Here is a 23966-nt window from a genome sequence, read left to right as displayed (position 1 = left end):
AAGAAATCAGTAACCATTGCAGATCTCTGAGCAGAGATGTTATATGCCAACTGGGTCTCATTTCCAAGTCTCCTGTCAAGCTCAAATTCAAAATATTCTACACTGGCTCACATTACATCTTCTTCTTTTCCAAACAGTATGGGAATAAATGAAATTTAATTTGTCCCATGGTGATGTTTCTTAGAACTATGCAGAACCTCCTGACCCAATCCAGGCCAAGCTGGGGACCAGGGATCCTATGTTTTGTTGTTTAGTCGTTTAGTTGTGTCGGACCCTTCTTGACCCCATGGACCACAGCACGCCAGGCACTCCTGTCTTGCACTGCCTCCCGCAGTTTGGTCAAACTCATGTTCGTAGCCTCGAGAACACTGTCCAACCATCTCGTCCTCTGTCGTCCCCTTCTCCTTGTGCCCTCCATCTTTCCCAACATCAGGGTCTTTTCCAGGGAGTCTTCTCTTCTCATGAGGTGGCCAAAGTATTGGAGCCTCAGCTTCAGACAACAGGGGAATCCAGTCCCAAATCAATTGAGGAGATGGGGCTAATATTTAGCTAACTTTTTAAAAAAAATCCACCAATGAAACATAGGGTTGAAAGGGGAAAGGGGGGAAAAGGAGATGCTGTGTTTCCTCCACCTCCTGACCAATAGCTGAAGGTTTAGTTCTGCTGGATGCTAGTTCCTCAATATGGAAAAAAACACCATGGAAGCAGCCAGTCTCTGCAGTCTTCCCACTCAATGTTCTAATCCCTGTCACACCCAGGCTGCTCCAGATGGCCTGAGCCAACTCAGGGTGATCCAGGGTCATCTTAAGCCAACGAAGCCAAAGTCAGGATACCCCTGAGTCAGCCTGATTCAATTCAAATTCAATATTTATAATGATGACCATTAGGTCCAGTCACAGACGACTCTGGGGTTGCATGCCCATCTCGCTCTATAGGCCGAAGGAGCTGGTATTTGTCCTCAGACAGCTTCTGGGTCATGTGGCCAGCATGACTACACCACTTCTGGCGAACCAGAGCAGCACACAGAAATGCTGTTTACCTTCCCGCTGGAGCGGTACCTATTTATCTACTTGCACTTGACATGCTTTCGAACTGCAGGAGCCAGGACTGAACAACAGGAGCTCACCCTGTCATGGGGATTCGAACCGCCGACCTTGTAATCAGCAAGCCCCAGGATCCGTGGTTTAGACCACAGCACCACCTGCGTCCCCATCAATGTGCAAAGCTCTGTACAAAGTACAAGAGGATGAGCCCCTGACCCCCAAATTTACAATTTAAATTTGTATACAGCGGAGGTAAAAGAGAGAGAAAAGGAATATGGAGTCTCGGTAAGCAGGAGAATAAAATGCATTTGTTCATTGCTCATGCTTAGACTTAGTTAACTTTCTATGGATTAAGGCCATATTTGATTGCAAAACTTCATTCTCTCTCTGGCCTATAAAATCTTTCCTTCTTTTAAAAGTTCCTTGTTTGGTTTCTAAAGGATGACGCCTGCAGTGAAACATTATTATTCCAGTATGAGGAATGACGAGAGATAATTATCCTAATAACATTTCTTGAAGCTGTGAAAAAAATATATGGCTTATTTATACAGCACATTAGCATTTGTAGTGTATGCAAAATAAGTAAATAAATGTTAAACTAATATATTACTGAAAAAGTCAATATTGATTACTTCGAAGTTGAAGTGCCAAATAAGGGGCTGTACAAATGGGTCCAGTCCAACGAAGAAGAAAAATATGATATTCAGAGTAAAATAAATGGCTAGGCTATAATTTAATCACTTAATCCATTGCAATAATATTTTGCTGTAATTTATTGTGTTACTACAGAAGCATTTAAAAAATAGCACATTACCAATTCAGCTGTGATGGCTATTGTAAGGATGACATTACAAGAACGTCATTTGGGCCATTTATCTTTTTAACTAATAGTTCATTATTTTAATACATGGATCATTTTTTAAAACCTCTCCTACACATTTTTTTCCACATTCTTCTTTCAGTGCTGAACACAGAAAGTTGGAGAGGGATGACAGAAGCACCACTTCAGATGAAGGATCTTGTAATGGAACATAAATACAATGGAAGGTAAATACAATGAACATAATGCTGTTGATTTCTCTACAATTAACTAAAATTTTGCCCTAAGCAGAAATGTTACACCACTCTGTTGCAGTCTACATCTAGACTTGAGCACTCCTCCTGATCCCGATTTACTTATACAAAGCTTACATGGAAGATGGATAATATGCAGTCTTTGTTGCAAGGCCAGCCCACCCATGATGCAAGATGAGGCAACCTCCTCAGGCAACAGGATCCATAGGGGCAGAGGATTCGGCTCCAAGGAATGCATCACCAATGCTGCCGCTGGACTCCCTCCTTGTTCCCGGTGTAGGTATTTATTTCCTTCTTGTTTCTGATGTGAATTTTAACTTCCCCTCTTCTTCCTCGGTAAGAAGGTCAAGTGAACACCATTTTGTGACTTACCTCGGGTGCCAAAATGTGTTGTGCCAGCCCTGCTTTGCTGCGTACTGATTTGTTTATGAGGAGGCTATATGACAATGGACATTCATCCAGACTTGCTTGCAGGGTGTTTGTATGCCTTCCTATTAGCTATCTGTTCACCCCACACTTTTCAATGCATTTCCTAACTGCAATATGGTCAATTCATTTTTAATATGCATTGGCTGTGCTGGGATGACAGAGCACTGTAATCCACGTTAATTGTGCAAACGTAATGCCCCCACTGTGCATTTAATCCCTCCTGCAAAATGCTAATGGTCTGGATCCACCTTAAGTAGACACCGTTAGGATGGTGCTGTAAGTCTCAAGGAGTTCAGTGAGGGTATCTTCCAGATACGTGGGTATAGGAATAAAGTCTTAGTGACAATTTCTCTAGTCCAGAAACTTCTACTGCAGGTGATAGAATGTACTGTGTACAGAACTGTATGTGTTAATGTAACCAGCCTTGGCCTCCAAACTGTTTGTGACTGTTTGGCTAAAGATGTACTGGTACTTATTGGGGAGGCTACAATTTAAAAACAAGTCAAAAAGAGAGAGAGAAAAGGCTTTATTTTATTTTATTCTTTTAAAAAAAACCTACTATATGAATTTCTTACATTATAATGTATGAGTGGTGTACAGAAGACCAACAATTATTGTGTCAGACTGCATCCACATCAATCATTTAAAGGACATGTAAAGCGCATAGCTTCCCCTCACAGTCGCTGTCCCCACCATGTTGATGAGCAGCTCCTTACCAAAACCACCACAAAACTATTGTGCTGTGATTAAAAGTTAATAGGGAAATGGAGTGGTGTCTCCAAGGGTTCCCTCAACCCATCTGTGTTGTAGTGAGATGATGGTAGTGGTTAGGACAGGGGTAGGGCATGATACCTTCAAGTTGTTATTGGGCAACAACTCTCACACAGTCCAACTACATTTGGAAGGCACCATACTGTATTGACTGTCATGAGGTTAGCAAATTGAGACTGAGAACCATTAGTTCATCCCCCAGGGAAACGTACCTGGAGGTTATATAATTGGAAAATAATTCATTGAACTAATAATATCTTTGCATATCCTGGTAAATAGGGATGAGAAACATCCAGCTCATAGGAAAATATAATTTTGTACATGAGACCATTTCTCTAGAACCATGGCCACCAGTCAATCAGCTGACATCAGCTGATGGGCAGGGGAGGGGTTCAATACTGCTGGGTCAGATCCCCTGTATAGCAAACTCCTGCAGAGAACAGCGGGTCAGTGGAGAGTTCAATCTTGCTAGGTGCTGATGTCAAATGATTGGCAAGTGGGCGACTCTGTTCATCTGTAAAAGTTGGCCAATGGGATAAGGGGATATAAAGACCTGGTCCACTGGGCCAAAAAGTTTCCCCACCTCCGTAGTAAAAAGCAAATAAAGCTACATCCCTTATTAATTCCAAACTGTACGTCTCATCTCTTTATTTTCATGCTTGCTTGCACTCTCTCAAAAAATGCCAACAAGGTTGAAGCATTTGAGTTTTAAAAATATATAAATAAATCAAATCACATTTGAATTGTGAATTCAAACTGTGTTTTGACATTTATTTGAATGGTGAAATTGAAATATTATCCTGATTTATGGTTGCAGATATTTCTTCTGGCTCTACCCATTTGCAAACGACTTAGTTCTGAACTGTATTGCAAAGTGTGTTGCTGAGACCTAGTGTGCTCTAAACTGTAATGAGCCTTGAAGGTTTTGTGTTGGGTTTTTTAAAAAAAAAATCTATTCTGCAGCATTTCTGAAGCAAAGTCATTTTGTTTCTCTCTATATTAATAATGTACATGCATTTAGGGCACAAAACAACAGTGCATTGACTCATCAACACTGAGCATTTCTGCAATTAGGAAACTTATCTAATCTGCATAGACAGTGACAGTTTGGGGACTAATTCATACATTTTAACGGTCTTTTCATTTACCGCACGGCATGAGGTGACAATGCTGGTCGGTTGTCATACAGCTTGCATTTGATTTTATATCATCCTCGCATATGGAGTTATCATCACTGCACATTCCCCATGGGAGCCATGTACTCATACTGGAAGGCTCTCAGTGTGAGGAGAAGAACAGACAGTCTGTACTGGCTAACAGATCCTCTCAAGAGGGAATAGGAGTTGTTCCCCCCCCCATCTAAAATGGAAACACTCATTCTTTGCTGTTCGGCTTCATCAAAGAGCAGGTTGAATGAATCTGACCTTTGGGGTGTTTTCCCCCAGCTAGGTTAACTTCTATAATTTTTTAAAAAAATTGCAAAGAGCGAGGAGGGTCTTACAAGGAATTTGGAAGTCATGTTGGAATTAGTTATGTGTGAACTTAATTTTTAAAATAAATAAATAAATGAGTATCGATTTTGGATTGTTTTTGTTGACTGTTTTATATTGTTTTGTTTTTAAAACCAATAAAGCATTTTTTTTATAAAGGAATTTGCTTTCCAAATTCTACATCTGCTTCTGGCAACTCTTGCAGCAAAGCTGGATTACATAAATGGCAGGAGAGATATATTACAAAAATTGCATTGTCATTATCTTATTCCACCTACTGTAATTCATTTCAATGTAAAGGATTCACAATGAACATGGGGATGGGTGACATAATCAATTACATATTGTTGGCAGACCAAAAGCAACAAGAAGAGCAAATCCCTAATTGCAGTCACTGTTCTAGACATGGGACGAATAAGCTAACATTAGCAGTGTCTGCTCCCACTGCCATTGTCACTGGAATTCTCATGCATCCCTAAACATCACATACCACACCAAAGCCATTTTTTGGGAGATGAAGAAATTATTTGTAAAAGAAGTCCACTCACCTTCTCAGTGGCTGGCACTATGGACCAGCAGCTGCTCCCACAGGACCCGACAAGGGAATTCCAGGGTTGTGATCGTGCCTGAACAGGCGGCAAGGGGTGTAACACCCCCTCCACCAATCAGATGCTGGATCCAAGCCTATCTGCCTGATTGGCCAATGGCAGGCAGGCTTGGAAACAGGGCTGACATTGGGGGCAGGACTGACAGAGGAGACAGGCTTCCCTCGGGTCTGCTCCTGGTGGATTTAAACAGCCTGCACCTGGACCTTCCACCTAGGTTTTCCTACAGGGGTCCAACATATTTTATGTAAGTCTTAGGAACCCCCACTGTTGGATTAACCCATGGCGTCACGTCACTTCTTGAACGTGGGCTGGAAGTTAGCAATTACCCAGTGCGTATGCCAAGCCTCTTTCATCTGTATTCAAGAAATTGGTGGCCTGATTCAAGCCAAAGTCAAGTCTGCTGTGTCTTTATTTGATTTGGACAGTGGGGATGGAGGGAAGCACGAAACCTTGGCCTTCAAGGAGAACACAAGAACAGTCCGTCTGGATCAGGCCAGTGGCCCATCTAGTCCAGCATTCAGTGGCCAACCAGAAGCCTGTGAGAAGCCTGCAAGCAGGATCTGGGCACAACAGTACTGTCTCCTCCTGTGGCTTGCAGCTACAGGTATTCAGAAACATACTGTCTCCACTGGTGTTAATAAAACCTTCAAGGTTAGTAGCCACAGATAGTCTTATCCTCTATGACTTTGTCTAATCCTGTCTAATCCTGTTAAAAACCACCAAACTTTGCGGCCATCACTGCCTTTTGTAGGAGTGAATTTTGTAGTTTAATTATGTGCTGTGTTAAATAAGTACTTTCTTTTGTTTGTCTAAAAAAGAGAAAGAAAAGCAAGAGAAATAACTACATGAGTTTATAACCATGGACATTTTCCTGTGTTAAGGTTTTTAATCTACACAGTACTTTTCAAAGCGACATTTCTCCACTGTAGGTGGCCCTGACAGATACTGATGCCCAAAAACTTTGTGGGTGATTTCATTTTTCAAATAGGTAACTAAGTTTTGGAGGAATTACAGCAGTTGGATATTTGTCTCTGCTTCAAGGATTCTTTTTCTGGTGGGCTTGGCTTGATTTGATCTATTCTTTTTATTCCACACACAAACCAGCCCACAAGATTAAAACCATTTTTAAAACCCAAAAAATCAAACAGCAGAGCAAAGCCCAACCAACTTTGGAGATGTTCATGCAGGATTTTTAGAAGCAGAAGTATCAGCCACAAAGACCTTAATTTGGCATTCTCAGAAGTATTAATACCATGATGAAAATCCAGGCTGGAAGAATTCAAGTATCACATTTAACTTATATTCGAATCAATGTAGGCTGATCCATTTGGGCTGATGAGACAATACTCCACCAATCTCAGTCTGTTCTCAGCCAGCCCTTACCTGCCTGCCTTCTTCCTTACAACCAGTTTAGTAAGTGGCACTCCCTGTCAGATTTTTCCTCATTGGTCTCAATGTTGCCCTTGTAGAACTCAATGGGGAAGAAGATTTGGGGGGGGGGCATAATTTCCCTGCTTGCAGAATTCAGGACTCTGCATGACATAGTGAGAAGCCATGATGGCTTAAGGATTTTCATGACAGTCCCGTCATTTCTGCGTGAATTGAAGACACACTGAAAATGGTTGTCACTAATAGATGGCCATCGTAGCCACCCTGGCCACCATATTCTGCACCAGTTGCAGCTTCCAAACCAACCTCAAGGGAAGCAAAGGCTTTATGTTTACTGGAAAACTGTAGGTGCTAGCTAGATAGCTAGATAGATATCACATGTACAGGCTATACAGTCAAGTTTCCAGATTGAGTGAATTGATTTCAGAAAGTTGGAGTAGGGATTAGTTTTCTCCTTTTTGCAAAATGGATCTTGTGGGTTGCCAAATTAATTTAAAGCATCACAGTGTTACCCACAAAATAAGGCAGGAGTCAAAAGCATATCAATTAGTTTCCTTCACACATAGCTGAAAATAGATAAGGGTTAATGGTAAAATAATTTTAACACTGACAAAGGCCTTCTTTCAGGCCTGAGAGCAATCTGAGGCTTTACCAGCAGAAGCAATTGGGGGCAGAAAGCATTAAGCAAAAGTAACACGGAGCTGAACCCTCATGCATGAGAACTCCAGGCTTCTCCCACCCAAACAGCTGAAGTTGCTGACCTAGAATTGGGAAGTATTGTATTGGTCACGAAAGCTAAATCTACTTTGTCAGAAGGTTAACAGAGTACAGCATGTAAATTGCAAGAGCTATGAAAAATAGATGGACTGGAAACATTTAATTTTATGAATGCATAGAGTTAGCTTGCTGAAAAGTCAGAACTTTGTGAAGGAATTGACAGCGTGGCCAGAATTTGATTAAACGGCTTATTATATCTCTGTGTATATTAAGTGGGTATGATTGGAACTGAATGTATCTTCAGCTGTTGTGAATGGTTTCTCCAACCCAGTCCCCTGCTTGATCTATTATGTGGCCACGTTTTTGCCAAGACACCCAAACACTCACCTCACTGAAGGGTATATTCTTTATGATTGCCTGTGCCAGATTGTTTAATTTTTTGTTCAAGGATGGAGAGCATTTGGACACCAACTCCTATCATTCCTGACCACTGACAGGGACTGATGGGAATAAGGATGTTGAACATCTGGAAGGTCACCACTATCCCACCCCTGTTTTAGTGCAAATAACAAACAATACCTTCCTGGCAGAATCTAGACTCTAGATCAAACTTCACCCATCTGATGCCTTCCAGAGGTTTAGACTACAATTTCCAACCCCTGGTGGTAGAAAGGGACCTTGCTGAAGGACATTGTTTTGGTTGCCCTTTTCTGGACTTTTAGTTTAGAGGAAAGGTCAACAAGAGGTGGCAAGATAAAAGTTTATAAAATTATGCATGGCATGCAGAAATTGGATAGGGAAAAGTTTCTCTCTCTTTCAAAACAATAGAACTCATGGGCATCCAATAAAGCTGAATGTTGAAAGAGTTAGAACAGTTAAAAGACAGCACTTCTTCATCCAGTACACAGTTGAACTGTGGAACTTGTTCCTACAGAAGACAGTGATGGCCATTAGATTGAATGGCTTAAAAAAAAGGATGAGACAAATCCATGGAGGGCAAGGCTCTCCACAGCTACTAGCCACAATGGCTATGCTCTGTCTCTACTGTCAGAGGCGTTATGCCTCTGGATATCAGTTTCTGGGAATCAGGGGTGGGCAGAATGCTGTTGCACTCGTGCCCAGCTTGTAGGCTTCCCACAGGCAACTGGTCAGCCGCTGTTAGAACAGGGGGCTGGATTAGATGGGCCATTGGCCTGATCCAACAGACTTACATTATGTTCTCATGCTATCAGCAGCAGAAATCTCTTCTGGTCCACAATGAGGTAGATGTGTTTGTATGCTATGCTGGCTCTACTACAGTACTTGTGGTTGAATGGATGCTATCTTTCTAATGGGGCATCCATCCTCTACACACACACACACACACACACACACACACACACACACACACACACACATTTCTAGGGAACACAACTTTATTTATTTAAAAATTATGTGCTTCCCACTTTTGATGCTGTGGCATTTCTTTCAGCAACTTCAGAAGAAACCCCCATCGGAGCCAAAAAGAAATTCTTAGCATATCTTGTAAAGGAAACTGATGATCAAAAGTTATAAGTGCAGCTTGTTTTTAATTATTTATAAATGAAACTGGTTTTTTGGGGGGGGGGTCCTAAAAGTTTTTTCCCCCAGAAGCAAAGTGATGAACAGTTAAGGATTTATTTTATTTATTTATTTTCTTGGTGCCTTGCAACTGCTTGACAGGGCTAGAAATTTCCAAAGAGGTTTCTGATAAAATATTGAAGATGCAATGAATGACCTTATGGAGTCCTAACATTTCAGCTGACATTTTCATACATGATCTATACTCTTCTCACTAATCAGAGAGTGAATTTATCAAACGGACCACACCCAGTTCCCGTATTGGTGACAAGGTCATATGAATATACAGTTCACGATGCTCCCTAGGGTAACTGTATGGGCTGAATTTTCCCAAAAGCCTAGGGTTGCAATATTTTAAAAAGTGGAAATCTGGAGACAAGTGTTGTTGATCTTTTTTTGGCAAAGTTGTTGAGCAGCCCTATACAAGCCCATGTTTTGGCTTTTCATTACTTAACAAAATTATAGGTTAGGGTGCACAGATTGCAAAAGGTTTGTGGTGGCTCAATGCTAGAGCACATGCTGGGTAAGCAGAAGGTCCCAGGCTCAACCACTAGTGTTTCTAAGTAGAGTTGAGAAATACTCTCTGTCTGAACATTTGAGTGAACACCCAGCCCAGCCCCCCTGATGATCTCTCCCAACGGCTTCATATAGATGTTAAAAAGCATATGGGAGAGGATGGAACCCTGAGGCACCCCACAAGTGAGGGCACAGGCGTCTGAACACTCATCCCCCAACACCACTTTCTGGACACAGCCCAGAATATCAAACCATGGGGGAATTTAGAATGTGAGGTCAGTTATGTCGTTTCAGTGAGTTGTAGCACAATGCCACCAGAATGTAGATGACAACAATCTTCCACCCTCTCTGACCAAGTCATTTGTATCAGGCGAGACTCTGCAGGTGCTGAACCTTATGTTGCCCAGCAAATGATATTACCTATTACCTCTGACACTGGGGGTAGAACACAGCCATCTTGGGTAGTAGCCTCTGATAGCCTTATCCTCTTTGAAATATAATGTAATGTCATTTTGTTCCAAAAGTTGACACAAAATACATAGCTGTCAAGTTTTCCTTTTTCTCACGAGGAATCCTATTCAGCATAAGGGAAATTCCCTTTAAAAAGGGAGAACTTGACAGCTATGACAAAATATAGAGGGATGTTTTATTGTTATTTTTTTTCTTGAGAAGGGAACTCACTGTACTCTGTTGAGAAGCGATCTGGATTAATGTGACAATGTGAACTCTTCGTTATCCTATGACTTGGATGAATGGTGTCTGGCTAGTTAACTATCTGGCCAAGCTAAACCTATTATTCCTGTTTGTTTAATTCACAGTGAATAAATTTGTGGTTAGCTTTAATCTTCCCTTCAAATAACTGGTTTGTTTGTTTTTGTTCACCCACTTTCATGCCAATGTAAAGTACCCCTCCACTTCTCTCTTTTCTCTTTTAAAAGAGCATTGTCAGCTCAAGAATATTGGGGTCTTTGTTGTTATCCTCCCAAGAATTCCCATTTTGCATCTAACTGGATGTTCACATAAGTTCTGTATGCTGTCAAAACACAGTCAGGATCTTGAGTCTTGCTCTAATACAGTTTAAATACTTTGGGACACAGATATCTTCATCCTGTTTTCCAGTGGTCTAGCAACTCATTATAGAAAGAGGTGATGTGCAGACAGGCACCCATTTAAATCTCCTTGCACCTTGTAGGAGAAGACAGGAGAGGCAAATTGTGGCACCAAAGCCACTGTCTCCATTTTAATTAGTAGTTTAATTGCTCTACACCCTAGTGGACTTGGAATGCATGAGCCAGGAGATGGTAGAAATGAAAACAAAGATTGCTTAAAATTCCAGAATTGCTGATCATTTGTTCCAGATACAATTATGTTTTGAAAAGATCCCCAATGGAGCCCCTTATTCTAATTTTTCAAAAGGCGAATATTCATAACTCTGTCAATACAGAGGCAGAGTCTAGATTATTGGTCAGTTGCCTGATTTGGATATGGCCATTTTTGGACTGGAATAGCTTGACCACTGTTTTCTGGTTACCTCCAGGATGGATTACTGCATTGCACTCAATGGGGCTGCCCTTGAGGTTGGTCTTTAAGCTGCAGCTGGTGCAAAATGCAGTGCCTTGACTGCTCACTGGGACAGGATATTGCCCACACGTTACCCCACGGTTGGAAGTATTGAATTGGCTGCCAGTTAACTACTGGTGCTGGCTTTGGTGTATAAAGCCCTATACAGATTTAGACCAGGATACCTAAAAAAAATTCTCTCACCTTTTATGTAAGGAGCTGACCACTTACGGGTCTCCTGCAGACACCATCTTATGAAGAGGTCCATTCTGCACAATAGAGGAATTACACCTTTAGTGCCACCTACCCCCAAAGGAATTCCCTCCCCTTAAATATAAGGCAGGCTGACAGCCAGGTGCCAGAAACCAACATTGCGATTCTGCACTCCCAGGAAGGATGAAAAATAAGGTTGATTGAATCACTGGTGGTCCATCATATGAAGCTGGTGGAGAGCTTATGGTTTGGTGGGTTACAAGCTGTACAGTTTTATTCTAAAAATGTTTGTTCTTAACTTACTGGTTTTGAATCTTCAATAAGATGTAGAAATACTGTTCTCCACATCGTGATATCAGTGCAAAGTTCTTTTTGATGGGGTGTCTCATTAATTAAAAAAGGGTTTTGCGTAATTAATCTAAAAACTGGCTGTGCTAGAGGCAAAATAGTTTTGGACTGAACATGGAAATGCAAATTCAGCCAGCATCCTCCTCCTCTCTTCAGGGGCTCTGAAATTTTAAACAACTCTGAAATTTCTTTAGATGTCTTTTATGTGTATTTTGGTAACATTATTAATAGAGTATCTCTAATTACAGGATGGTTTTCATATAATTATAGAAATGTCAATGGGGCACATTATTAACTGCTAAACAGCTTTTCTTCCCAGTTGTATACTGGTGCAATACAGCCTCTCATATAACCTGAATCTGCTTTTTCAGAGAACATGAAAGGCTATATACGTGTGAGGGTGGGAACAAGTTTCTATTTCCACCCCATATCACCATAGCCAAACACGAGGCTCACTTATACTGGGTCAGAGCATTTGACATGCCTCCTTACACAGAGGCAGGGTTACAGCATGCATAAAGGAGATGGTTATTAGACTTTTATTTTAAAAAGCCCTCCTTGTAAGCTGTTTTGGGCCAGTCTCAGGAACTGCCTAGGAGCAGCAAATAGTGCCCACACCCCCATCTTCAAAAGCACATGTGTTAGGCTCCTATCCCCAAACACAATAACAGTAGCTCTTTCTTAAGGGCCAGGAAGAGATCTTTATTCAGGCTGAATGGAAGCTATGAAGAGGTCCGAATAGTTGACAAACCACTCCTACCAGCTTCTAAAGCCAAGACAGGGTAAGCTCACTCGCAAGACTCTGTGCATGACTATGTTCACTCCATGTACACAGGCATGTCTCATCCCACCCATGTTGTCAGTGCCTGGTTCTTGGTGACAAGACTCTCCTGCTCATCTGCTTCCAGCTCCACTGCCACTGCCTCCTGCTCAGTCCTTCCCTTTGGCTAGTTGAAGTCCTCACTGCTCCCTGATGCAGCTCTGTGCTCCACAGGAGGAGCAGTGGAGAGGGCTATCAGATCTGCTTCAACCTCTCTTTTACCTATAGTCACAAGCGGAAGGGCCTCCCTCCTCCATTCCTGAGCTAACAGCCTTCCCAGCTACTCACCTTCTTCTCCTCCCTCCTCCTCCTCTTCCATCTGGGACTGCCAAAGCATGCTGGATCATGATGGAGCTGAGCTGACACATAGCCCCCTAATCCCAGCCACGTTAGCTTGGTACCTGTGGCAGAAAATCCATCAAGAACATCTCCCTCAAAGTCATATTGATTATGCCTGGTTCAGTCTCTGCCATCTCCAATTAAAAGGATCAGGTTACAGATGATGATAAAGTTGTGAAAAGAGCCCTGTTACAGTTGTTGTTGTTGTTTAGTCGTTTAGTCGTGTCCGACTCTTCGTGACCCCATGGACCATAGCACGCCAGGCACTCCTGTCCTCCACTGCCTCCCGCAGTTTGGTCAAACTCATGTTGGTAGCTTCGAGAACACTGTCCAACCATCTTGTCCTCTGTTGTCCCCTTCTCTTTATGCCCACAATCTTTCCCAACATCAGGGTCTTTTCCAAGGATTCTTCTCTTCTCATGAGGTGGCCAAAGTATTGGAGCCTCAGCTTCACAATCTGTCCTTCCAGGGAGCACTCAGGGCTGATTTCCTTAAGAATGGATAGGTTTGATCTTCTTGCAGTCCATGGGACTCTCAAGAGTCTCCTCCAGCACCATAATTCAAAAGCATCAATTCTTCGGCGATCAGCCTTCTTTATGGTCCAGCTCTGTTACAGTAGATCACACCAAAGGTGTACCGTCCCATATTCCATAATGGCTCACCCAATTCCTATAAGAATCCCACAATCAAGGCAAAGGGGCATGTCTCTTGTCCCCTAGTGACTGGTATTCAGGGGCATGTTGACTCTGAATTTGGAGGTTGCATATAGGATATGCCTTATCCTTTGCAAATTGATCTAATCCCATAAGAAAAATAAGAAGACCTCTCTACCTGAGACCCTGGGGAGGTAAAGAAGAAGAAAATGAATTGATTTACTCATTTATAGCAGGCACGTCCAACAGGTAGATCATCTGTGGTAGATCACTGGTAGATCAGTGGCCCTCCCCAAAGCAGCTCAACAACTTTGGCTCCGTTAAAAAAGCTCAACTTTGACCTGAACCCCAATAAAGGGGGTAGATCACTGCCAGTTTTTAACTCTGTGAGTAGATTGCAGTCTCTTGGGAGTTGGCCACTCCTGATTTATAGAAACCAATACTGATGTGACATTGGTGTGCATGTATGTAGGTTACTAGGTTTATTTGGGTATAAAAAAAAACCAAGTCTCTTCACATAGGTCGGGAGAAATCTCTGTTTTAAACCCGGGAGAGCCTCTACCAGTCAGTGTAGTCAATAGTGAGCTAAATGAATCAATAATCTGACATGGCATAAGGCATCTTCTCCTGTTCCTAAGTAGATGAGATTGTCATCCTGTTGAGGGAGACTTCATTGTGAAGATGCCTCATCTTTTCTTAAGGTGCCTGAGACTTTTGTGACATTAACCCACTACAGCAAGCTAATTCTTGTGAAGTTGCACAGCTTCAAACACAGCAGAAGAATGCAACCATGTTTAAACTCACCACCACCACCACCACCAATACAGCTAGAGAAGGGGGAAAGCCATTAGAAGGCACATTTAAAAAATAGCCACCCAAGATTAATCTCCCGCACACAGATTCATAAGTGGGAGAGTAAGTGACAAGACAGCACAGCCTGTTATTTCTATTCTGTCAATGAAAAATTGCTTTCACTCTCAGTCTATGTGGCTTCTTGCTGTGTCTGAATTTTTAAGAAAAAAGAGCTGCAAAGATTTGCCTAAAGGAACCATATTTCTCCGGAATGGCAGGCAAGGATCCCTTAAGTGTTCTGATAAGGAAGTGATGATTAAAACATTAAAGATTCTAAAAGTGGAGGCATCAATCCTCACGCAGTGTGCTGAGGGATGTGCAAAAGAAAAAAAAAGGAACTTAGAGAATGTGTTATTTCTAGAGCTGGGACAACATTTCTCAGAATGTAATTTCCTGATCAAGTTTCTGAGAATTTTCTTTCTCAAGCTTTTCCTGAACTTCTGGAGAATTTCAAATCCAGTCCTCCCAGTATTTGGCAAAATGCCCTTCCCCTACTTGGGGCCAGGATACATGAAAGATCATCTCACTATTTGATCTCTCTATCATTTAGCACAGGAGTGCCTGACGTGCTCTGGTCCATGGGGTCATGAAGAGTCAGACACGACTAAACGGCTAAACAACAACAACAACATTTAGAACATTGAGATCCAGCTCCAAAGGCCTTCTGGCAGTTCCCTCATTGTGAGGCTACAGGGAACCCGGTAGAGGGCCTTCATGGTACCGTAGTTACACCCACCCCGTGGAACGCCCTCCCATCAGATGTCAAGGAAATAAACAACCATCTGACTTTTAGAAGACATCTGAAGGCAGCCCTGTATAGGGAAGTTTTTAATGTTTGGTGTTTTACTGTGTTTGATGGAAGCTGCCCAGATGGAAAACCCAGTCAGATGAATGGCACGTTATTTCTTCTTCTTCTTCTTCTTCTTCTTCTTCTTCTTCTTCTTCTTCTTCTTCTTCTTCTTCCTCTTCCTCTTCCTCTTCCTCTTCCTCTTCCTCTTCTTCCTCTTCTTCCTCTTCCTCTTCACTCTGCATGTGAGGGCCTCCTGCAGATACCATCTTATCAGAAAGCAGGCCTTTTTTTGTAAACTAAACTAAATGATTGATGTAGACCCCAGGATTATTGCTCTTATTTCCATCTAATCTACAGACACCCAGACGAGGTAAGCTCCCATTGTTCGGTCCCAGCTCCTGCCCACCTAGCAGTTCAAAAGCATGTCAAAGTGCAAGTAGATACCGGTAAATGAGTACTGCTCCGGCAGGAAGGTAAACAGTGTTTCCGTGCGCTGCTCTGGTTTCACCAGAAGTGGCTTAGTCATGCTGGCCACATGACCCAGAAAAATTGTCTGCGGACAAACGCCGGCTCCCTCGGCCTGTAAAGTGAGATGAGCACCGCAACCCCAGAGTTGTTTGTGACTGGACAGGGGTCCTTTACCTTTACCTTTTATAATGTAAATGGTCAGCAAACCTTTACTGCAGGACAAAAAAGAGGATCTTTCCTAGGTTAAGTATAGTAATTTAATTCACTGAAACTGTCAATACTTGTATACGTTACTATGTGTTTAAATCTGATTGGTTGGTAACTGAATTCTAGAGAGTTCTCTAGTAGTACTCATGGGATTGGCTAATGTTGGTCACATAGGAGGTATCTAATGAAGGAGAGAATCCATTGTATGTGAAGCAAGAGTGGCTGGGGAAACCCAGCCAGATAGGCGTAGTATAAATAATAAATTATTATTATGACTGTATTTTAGACTCCACTGTGAGCACTGCTAAGATGAATAGAGTGTTGGAATGCTGCTTCTCTGCTTAAAAGAAAGCAAAGCTGCAGGAGAATATGAGAGTGAAAATATCTCATAGGAGCTGCAAGGCATGGCCTAATTTAGATACAGAAAGCTGAGTACTGAACTCTGGAAAGAGATAAAAATACAGTTGTTTGGAAGTTAAGAGGAGACTGTGGGCTCATGCTTAGAGAAGCATATAACTGTAAGTTTCTGCAAGTAAAGCTTTTGAATGTTAAAGTCTGGAGATTGGTTTAATTTCCAAAGAAGGATATCAGTCATATATAAGATTAGAGCTTCTTTGCTACCCTTATTCATCATCCTAGACCTAACTGGAGAAGCTGAGGATGGAAACTGGGCCATTCTGCAGGCAAAGCAAATGCTATGGCCCTTTCCTAACCAAACCTAACATTGCAAAATTGAGGCAATCTCTTCATTGTACAACTTTACTGAATATCTTAACTCATTGGCCTTAGTTGAGAATTTTCCTTTCCTGGGTTCACTGTATTCTTTTTAAGCCTCCCATTCTGCTGTTCAACAAGCCTCGAGATGACATTCACGCTACTGCTTTGGCTCATGCTAGTCAATGCAGAAGAAGACAGCTTCTAAACTGAAAGTTCCCAAAGCCACATAAATGTTTGTTCATCTGTGTCTTACAGCCTCTGACAGTTTTATGCTGATATACCGTTGATGCAATCCATAAATGCAATCCTAAATTTCAGGTGTTTAGGGTTTGTCAGTTCAGTTCAGTTCACTCCCAACTTTAATGTTCTGCTTACTGTATTTATGCAAAGAGATGGGACTAAAGACATTTTCATGTTGCAGGAAATATTATCCCTTCTCCGCTGTACTGTAAATAGAGCATGGAGAGTGTACGCAGCCATAAACTGGAAGCCTCAGGTTCCTAACTGAAGTTAAATCAATGCAGGGAAGCCGAAATTCCCCTTTAACCACAATCGGGGATAAGCTTAGTGAGACTGGAGTAGAGCATGGGCTTTACAAGTGGACAAAATATCAAAGTTTTCTGTAATTGTAGTGCATATTCTGCATATCACATCTACATCTAAATGAAACATCTATGAATAAATTGGGTGACTCTGAAAGCTAGCAAGAAAACTCCAGTTACTTTCTGTACTCTGTACCTCTGGCATCTGTGAAAGGGGAACTCAGGTAAGCCCCCAAAGCCTGGATCAATAAGAAAATCCCCTAGAGTGGCATCACAATGAAGAGTAATGAGATGGTCTCCTAGAGAACATTCCGAGAAGTCCCCAGCTGAGCATATTAATGACCATCATCCTTTAGATCAGGGCAGTCCAACATGCAGCCTGGGGGCCACATGCAGCCCTTGATGCCTGTTTTGGTGGCCCTCAGCAACATTTGACACACACCCCAACCCTCATGCTGCCTTCTCAAAGCCAGTTAAGGGAGGCAGTGCCATAGAGTCCTCCCGCCTCCTTCACAAAGCCTAGTTAGCGTTTTCCCCAGCTCTGGCAAGAAGCAGAGAGGGCTTTAGGGCCCTGCTGGAGCTCATACCTCCTTGCCAAAGACCAGCACCTCACTTTTCTGGCTTTGGAAAGGCAGCATTAGGTGGAAGGGTGTCAAATTTTGGCCTTGCACTCCCCTGGATCCCTTTCTTTCTCTGTGTGGCAGGCAGGTTAGGGGGCAGGAGGGAGAACTGAGATGTGAACAGAAGATGTGGTACCCATAGCACTTGCTCAAAAATCCATATGTTCCCACAGTCCTAAGAAGGTTAGTGGCCCCTGCATTAGACATCCACTCTGCAAGTCCTTTTGATAAAAGAAAGCAGGCTCCCTCTAGATGAATCAAAATTCAATGTTTAAACCTTCTCCTTGACAGCCATTGTTTACGGTGTTCCCTGGTTCTTCTTTTAACTTCATATTCTGACACTATTATTCAGTCTGTATCCTCTCATTTTTCCAAACTATAACAAAATAAAATATGTGAAGAAGACTATGTACAACCAAGGTAACATGACAGAACAAAGTAGTCAATAGGACTGCTTAGATGATTGACTATTTCAGATGAAAACACAAGCAAGCTGAAGAACCCCAAAGCAATGCTGAAAGGTACACCAAAGGAAAGCCTTTGAAGATAACATGGGATGTCTAGGATGAGGCTGGCAGGTTCGGTGACAAATTGTAAAAAGGAGGCAGAGTAATTGCATATCCCCAAATAACAGAGTTATGGATCCACTAGTGGCTAAAAGTTTTCTGGCTGTTGAGACTAAAGCAAAGACGTAGGGAGGTCACAAATATCTGTGGGGTTTTTTTGCTCCCGAAGCAAAAATAAAAATAAATCCACATTGCTCAGGGGCAGCTCCAGGCTTAAGTAAGGTGGCTAGGCAATCCTGATTTCTAGAGGCTGCCTTCTGCCACTAGTGGGCCCTGTTGGGTTTACCTAGAGGTGAGCAACAGAATAGCAACAATACTCCTAGCAGTCTAGTCTCCATTTTATTCTCTCACAACACCTTTGAATGTACAGTCAAACCTTGGTTTATACCTATCTTGGCGAGCGACCGCTTCGGCAAGCGACCGCCGTGGACCTGGAAGTGTTTACATCCGGGTTCCGTGGCGTCAGATGCGCAGACGCGATCTGAGCATATCACGCATGCGCAGAAGCAATCTGCACATGTCGCGCATGCACAGAAGCGATCTGCACATATCACGCATGCACAGAAGCGCTCTATCAGTGCTTTGCGCACGCGCAGAAGCGTGCCTTCGGCGAGCGACCACTTCGGCAAGCAACCGCCTCCGCAGAACGGATTGCTGTCGCAAACCGAGGTACCACTGTATATTGGTTTCAGAATTGGGCAAAAATGTCAGCTAGACCTGGCCACACAATACTTCTATAGAGGACTAGGCCACATTTCTTTTTTCTTTTTTTAGGATGGGCTTGTCAAAGCAATTGAGGGAGCTTCTATGGATACTTATTGTAAACCAGCCAGGATGCTTGCAGCTATGATTTTCAGATCCATGTAAAAGTGATTAACAACATGTGCAAAGTGCAACCACAATTCAGATCTGCATTTGTTTGTACTGCACCTGTGCTGATGTACAGAGGGTATGGGGCACAATTAAACTGATTGCAATGCTATGTATTGTGTTTGTGTTCTGCCCCCAATGCTAATATTGTGTTGTTCTATTATATTGCCCCGTAGCAGTTTGTGATTTAGAAATGAGAGCGTAGTGTGCAATTCCTGATAATATGCATACAATGTAGAAGTGATGTGTAAAAATTTAACAGCACATCTATTTTTAGAGGCAATCCTCAGTTTCTCATTTCTTTTGCAATCTTAATTTCCACTTCAGTTTGCTTTTTTAAAGGTCATCAGTCTTTTAGTGCAATTTTCTCCTAAAGTACATATTTTTGTATACAATTTAACCTGGTGTACATATTTTTGCAAAACAGTGTCCATAATATAATGTTTTTGTTGTTTTCACTATTATATGCATTTATATGCACATTACTTAGCTGCACTGCAAAATTTGAAGAAATTTTGAAGGATGGCTTTGTTTTGGTTTAAGTACAGTGGTACTGTACCTCGGGTTACAGATACTTCAGGTTACAGACTCCGCTAACCCAGAAATAGTACCTCGGGTTAAGAACTTTGCTTCAGGATGAGAACAGAAATCGTGGGGGGGGCGGGGCGGCGCGGCAGCAGCGGGAAGCCCCATTAGCTAAAGTGGTACCTCAGGTTAAGAACAGTTTCAGGTTAAGAACGGACCTCCAGAACGAATTAAGTTCTTAACTCGAGGTATCACTGTATTGTTTAAGAAAGTGAGAATTAGGTGAGTTTGCATTTAAATGCAAGCTGAATAAAATCTCTCTATCATCCCTATCCTGAACTGTGACCCCATCATTTTATGGAATACTAATTGCACAGTTGTAGATATGGTTTTATTGCTTTTGGTTTATTGAGTTTGTAATCTTTTGTACCTTACTTTTTTATTGCATTCCACTGATAGATTTTGGCTCCAAAGCAGTTTATAAATCTGCAAATATACAAAACAAAACAATAAACAAAACAAAACAAAACATGCAACATTAGCCTCTAGAAGGACAATAGCATCTGCAAAAAGGGGAACTGACTTCAAACACCCAACAAAAACAATGGATGCAAAAAATCACTATCAAGGACTCAGCATAAGGACAGAGGAAAACATGGCACAGAAGGTTTCTCAAAAGCAGCTTAATTGCTGGGACTTAACAGTATTTAAATGGTATAGATGTTTAAAGGCAAAGAGGAGACAGGGAGGATTTAGTTGAGATCTGTTTTTTGGAGAGAGGCCATAAACATGCAGTGCAACTTTCACCAGAGGAAGCCTTGCAAATTCAAGCTTCAATCAATGTTTTTAGAAAACTTTGCTATATGTCTCTGAGGATGCAGTTTGCTGTCGGCTCTGTCTTACTATGTTTACACTGCTTGCAGAAAGACAGAGCCTTGAGAATGGATACAGGGCAAGATATTTAACTGCTAGAAAGTGCAACAAATGGCATGGTGGAAAGCATTAACTGAGCAATATTTCTCATTCCTATTTGCATGAAACATGCAAGAGCAAGATGGAATTTTCACATGTGCCAGGATACATAACCCCCAACATTTCACAAATAGAAATAGGGGCATGTATGTCCACTGCCTGTTGTCTTTGTCCATGGAGTTTTCTTGGCAGGGATACTGGAGTGGCTTGCCAGTTCCTTCTCCAGGTGGATCACATTTAGTCAAAACTCTCCACTATGACCTGTCCATCTTGGGTGGCCCTGCATGGCATAGCTCATAGCTTCTCTGAGTTAATCAAGCCCCTTCGCCACGACAAGGCATTGATCCATGATCGTGAAGCTGAGGCTCCAATACTTTGGCCACCTCATGAGAAGAGAAGAATCCTTGGAAAAGACCCTGATGTTGGGAAAGATTGAGGGCACTAGGAGAAGGGGACGACAGAGGACGAGATGGTTGGACAGTGTTCTCGAAGCTACGAACATGAGTTTGACCAAACTGCGGGAGGCAGTGCAAGACAGGAGTGCCTGGCGTGCTACGGTCCATGGGGTCACGAAGAGTCGGACACGACTAAACGACTAAACAACATGTCCACTGCAAGGATCCTTGACTAACACTTTACCTCAGGGGTTCCCAAACTAAGGCCCGGGGGCCGGATGCAGCCCAATCGCCTTCTAAATCCAGCCCTCGGAGGGTCAGGGAATCAGCGTGTTTTTACATGAGTACAATGTGTCCTTTTATTTAAAATGCATCTCGGGGGTATTTGTGGGGCTTAGGAATTCATTCATTTTTTTTTCCAAAATATAGCCTGGCCCCCCACAAGGTCGGCTGGCCCCCTGCTGAAAAAGTTTGCTGACCCCTGCTTTACCTCTTGCTGAACTCTCTAATCCAGAGGTGGAGAGCCTGTGCGTCTACAGATGTTGCTGGATTCCAAATCCTATCAGCCCCAGCCATCAGGAATTATGGGAGTTGTCAATTAGCAATATCTGGAGGGCCATAGATTCCCCACCCCTGATGCAATCAATCCTTTATTTTCTATATTAATTTAACTTTGTCTCTCCCTAATTTAAAAGCCATGAAGGTGTGGCTTGTAATTGTGACTTTAGGAATGAGAAAATGAGAGACTGAGAGAAGTGAACTTGACAGATTTGTCTGTTTCCAATATATAATTATTTTCCCATGGGGAGAGCTTACAGACATCATTATTCTTAAAAAAAATTATTCTGGCTCCCCAGTTACTTTGCATAGGATCCAAATGGAGCACACAGTTAAGTACTATATGTATTGCCCCAGTAGAAAAGGAGAATGGGGGGGGGAATGTGCATTGTCTGATTGTTGCATAGTTTCTGATAGTGAGCAAAATGGGGTGGGAGCGCTGACAGACCAAGCTTTGGATGTCCAGCAGCTGTTTATGAAATCTGTAAGATACATGAAAAATAAGCATGTTATCTGCATGTGCCATACACATTGTGTGGTTCCTCTTCTCCATATTTTTTCTTTCAATAAATTGAATATTTTTTCCAGTCATCCCCCTGGGGTCCCAGTTGGAAAAAAAAGTATGACTATTATAGCCCCAAACTTTGTTCATTGTTGATTTTGGGACCATTCATTCAAGGTACAGTTGCAGTTTTACATCATGTGCAGGTGCAGAACAGAGGACATACAAGAAACAGGTATGGGTAAAAATAAACTATAACTTCATTAATAGAGGAGAATGCAGGGTTGGCTAGGTGCAGGACAAGGATATCAGAGACGCCACCTGTTGTCTGATGGCAGCACTCTGGCCTTCAGCTGGGGCTACCTCCTGGGAGTTGCCAGCAGAACAGTTCCCACGACACAGGCCAAGCATCTGGGTTCCAGCTGGCAATCTGGGCTGCATGGTGAAAGACCTAACCCTTTAAGCCATGGCCAAGGTCTCCCACACCATCCCCAAGACCCCATAGCTTCCCCCTTTATTAATGATCCTAAAGTAAAGGGAGGCTGCGGAAGGCAGTGGAAGACAGGAGTGCCTGGCGTGCTCTGGTCCATGGGGTCACGAAGAGTCGGACACGACTAAACGACTAAACAACAAGTGTGCATGCACACGAAAGCTCATACCAAAATAAAAACTTAGTTGGTCTTTAAGGTACTACTGAAGGAATTTTTTTATTTTGTTTCGACTCAGACCAACACGGCTACCTACCTGTAACAAAAGTAAAGGGAGCCCTGAGCGTTAGCTCCCGTTGCGGATGACTCTGGGGTTGCAGTGCACATCTTGTCTATAGGCTGAGGGAGCTGGGATTTTTTCTGCAGACAGCTTCTGGGTCATGTGGCCAGCATGACTATGCCGCTTCCGGCGAACCAGAGCAGCACACGGAAACTCCGTTTACCTTCCCACTGGAGTGGTACCTATTTATCTACTTGCACTTTGACGTGCTTTCGAACTGCTAGGTGGGCAGGAGCTGGGATCGAGCAATGGGAACTCACCCCGTCGCGGGGATTCGAACCGCCGACCTTCTGATCGGTAAACCCTAGGCTCTGTGGTTTAACCCACAGCGCCACCCACGTCCCTCATCAATGATCCTAGTCTGCCCAAGTTGAAACAGAAAATAGACACAAACTTCTAGCAGTGCATCCATCTTTGGCTGAAGAGAAGGTGAAAAACCTCTCACCCTGGGCCAATTGCGTATGAGCAATATCCTTTTCTTACCCTGTCAACCAGTAGCCAACAAAGTTTTCAGCAATCAACCTTTAATTGGGGCTCCCTTTTGAGATCCTGGGAAGCACAGCTTTCTCTGGAAGTCACACAGAACTATGGAGGTCCTAGAACAGGGGTCTGCAACCTTTAAGACAAAAAGAGCCACTTGGACCCGTTTCCAAAGAAAAAAAATAAACTGGGAGCCGCAAAACAGGGACGTAATTAGAAATCAGAGGGCCCCATAGCAAAATTTGCTATGCCCAATAATCAATGCCCCAAAATGCCATAGAAAATTAATCAGGGCCCCAGTGTACCATAAATCATAATCAGTGCCTGATGTAAATAATAATTAATAATGAGGGCCCAATGTCATCCTCGTCATTATAAAAATAACTTTGAGTTTGGGCTGCCTTGATTACGGGGAATGGGCAAAACTCTGACTCCCTTATTAGGACACCTGTATGGTTTCATGTGTGTTGCTCCCATCAAGGGAACTTATAAAATTTCCTCATATTGAATCAACCCATTGATTAATACATCTACCTCAATCTCCTGACCAGGCCGGCAGGAGGCC

This window comes from Zootoca vivipara, chromosome Z2 (genome assembly GCF_965207765.1).
Source record: "Zootoca vivipara chromosome Z2, rZooViv2.hap1.1, whole genome shotgun sequence".
In the NCBI taxonomy this organism is placed as follows: Eukaryota; Metazoa; Chordata; class Lepidosauria; order Squamata; family Lacertidae; genus Zootoca; species Zootoca vivipara.
This window is presented reverse-complemented; position numbering follows the sequence as displayed.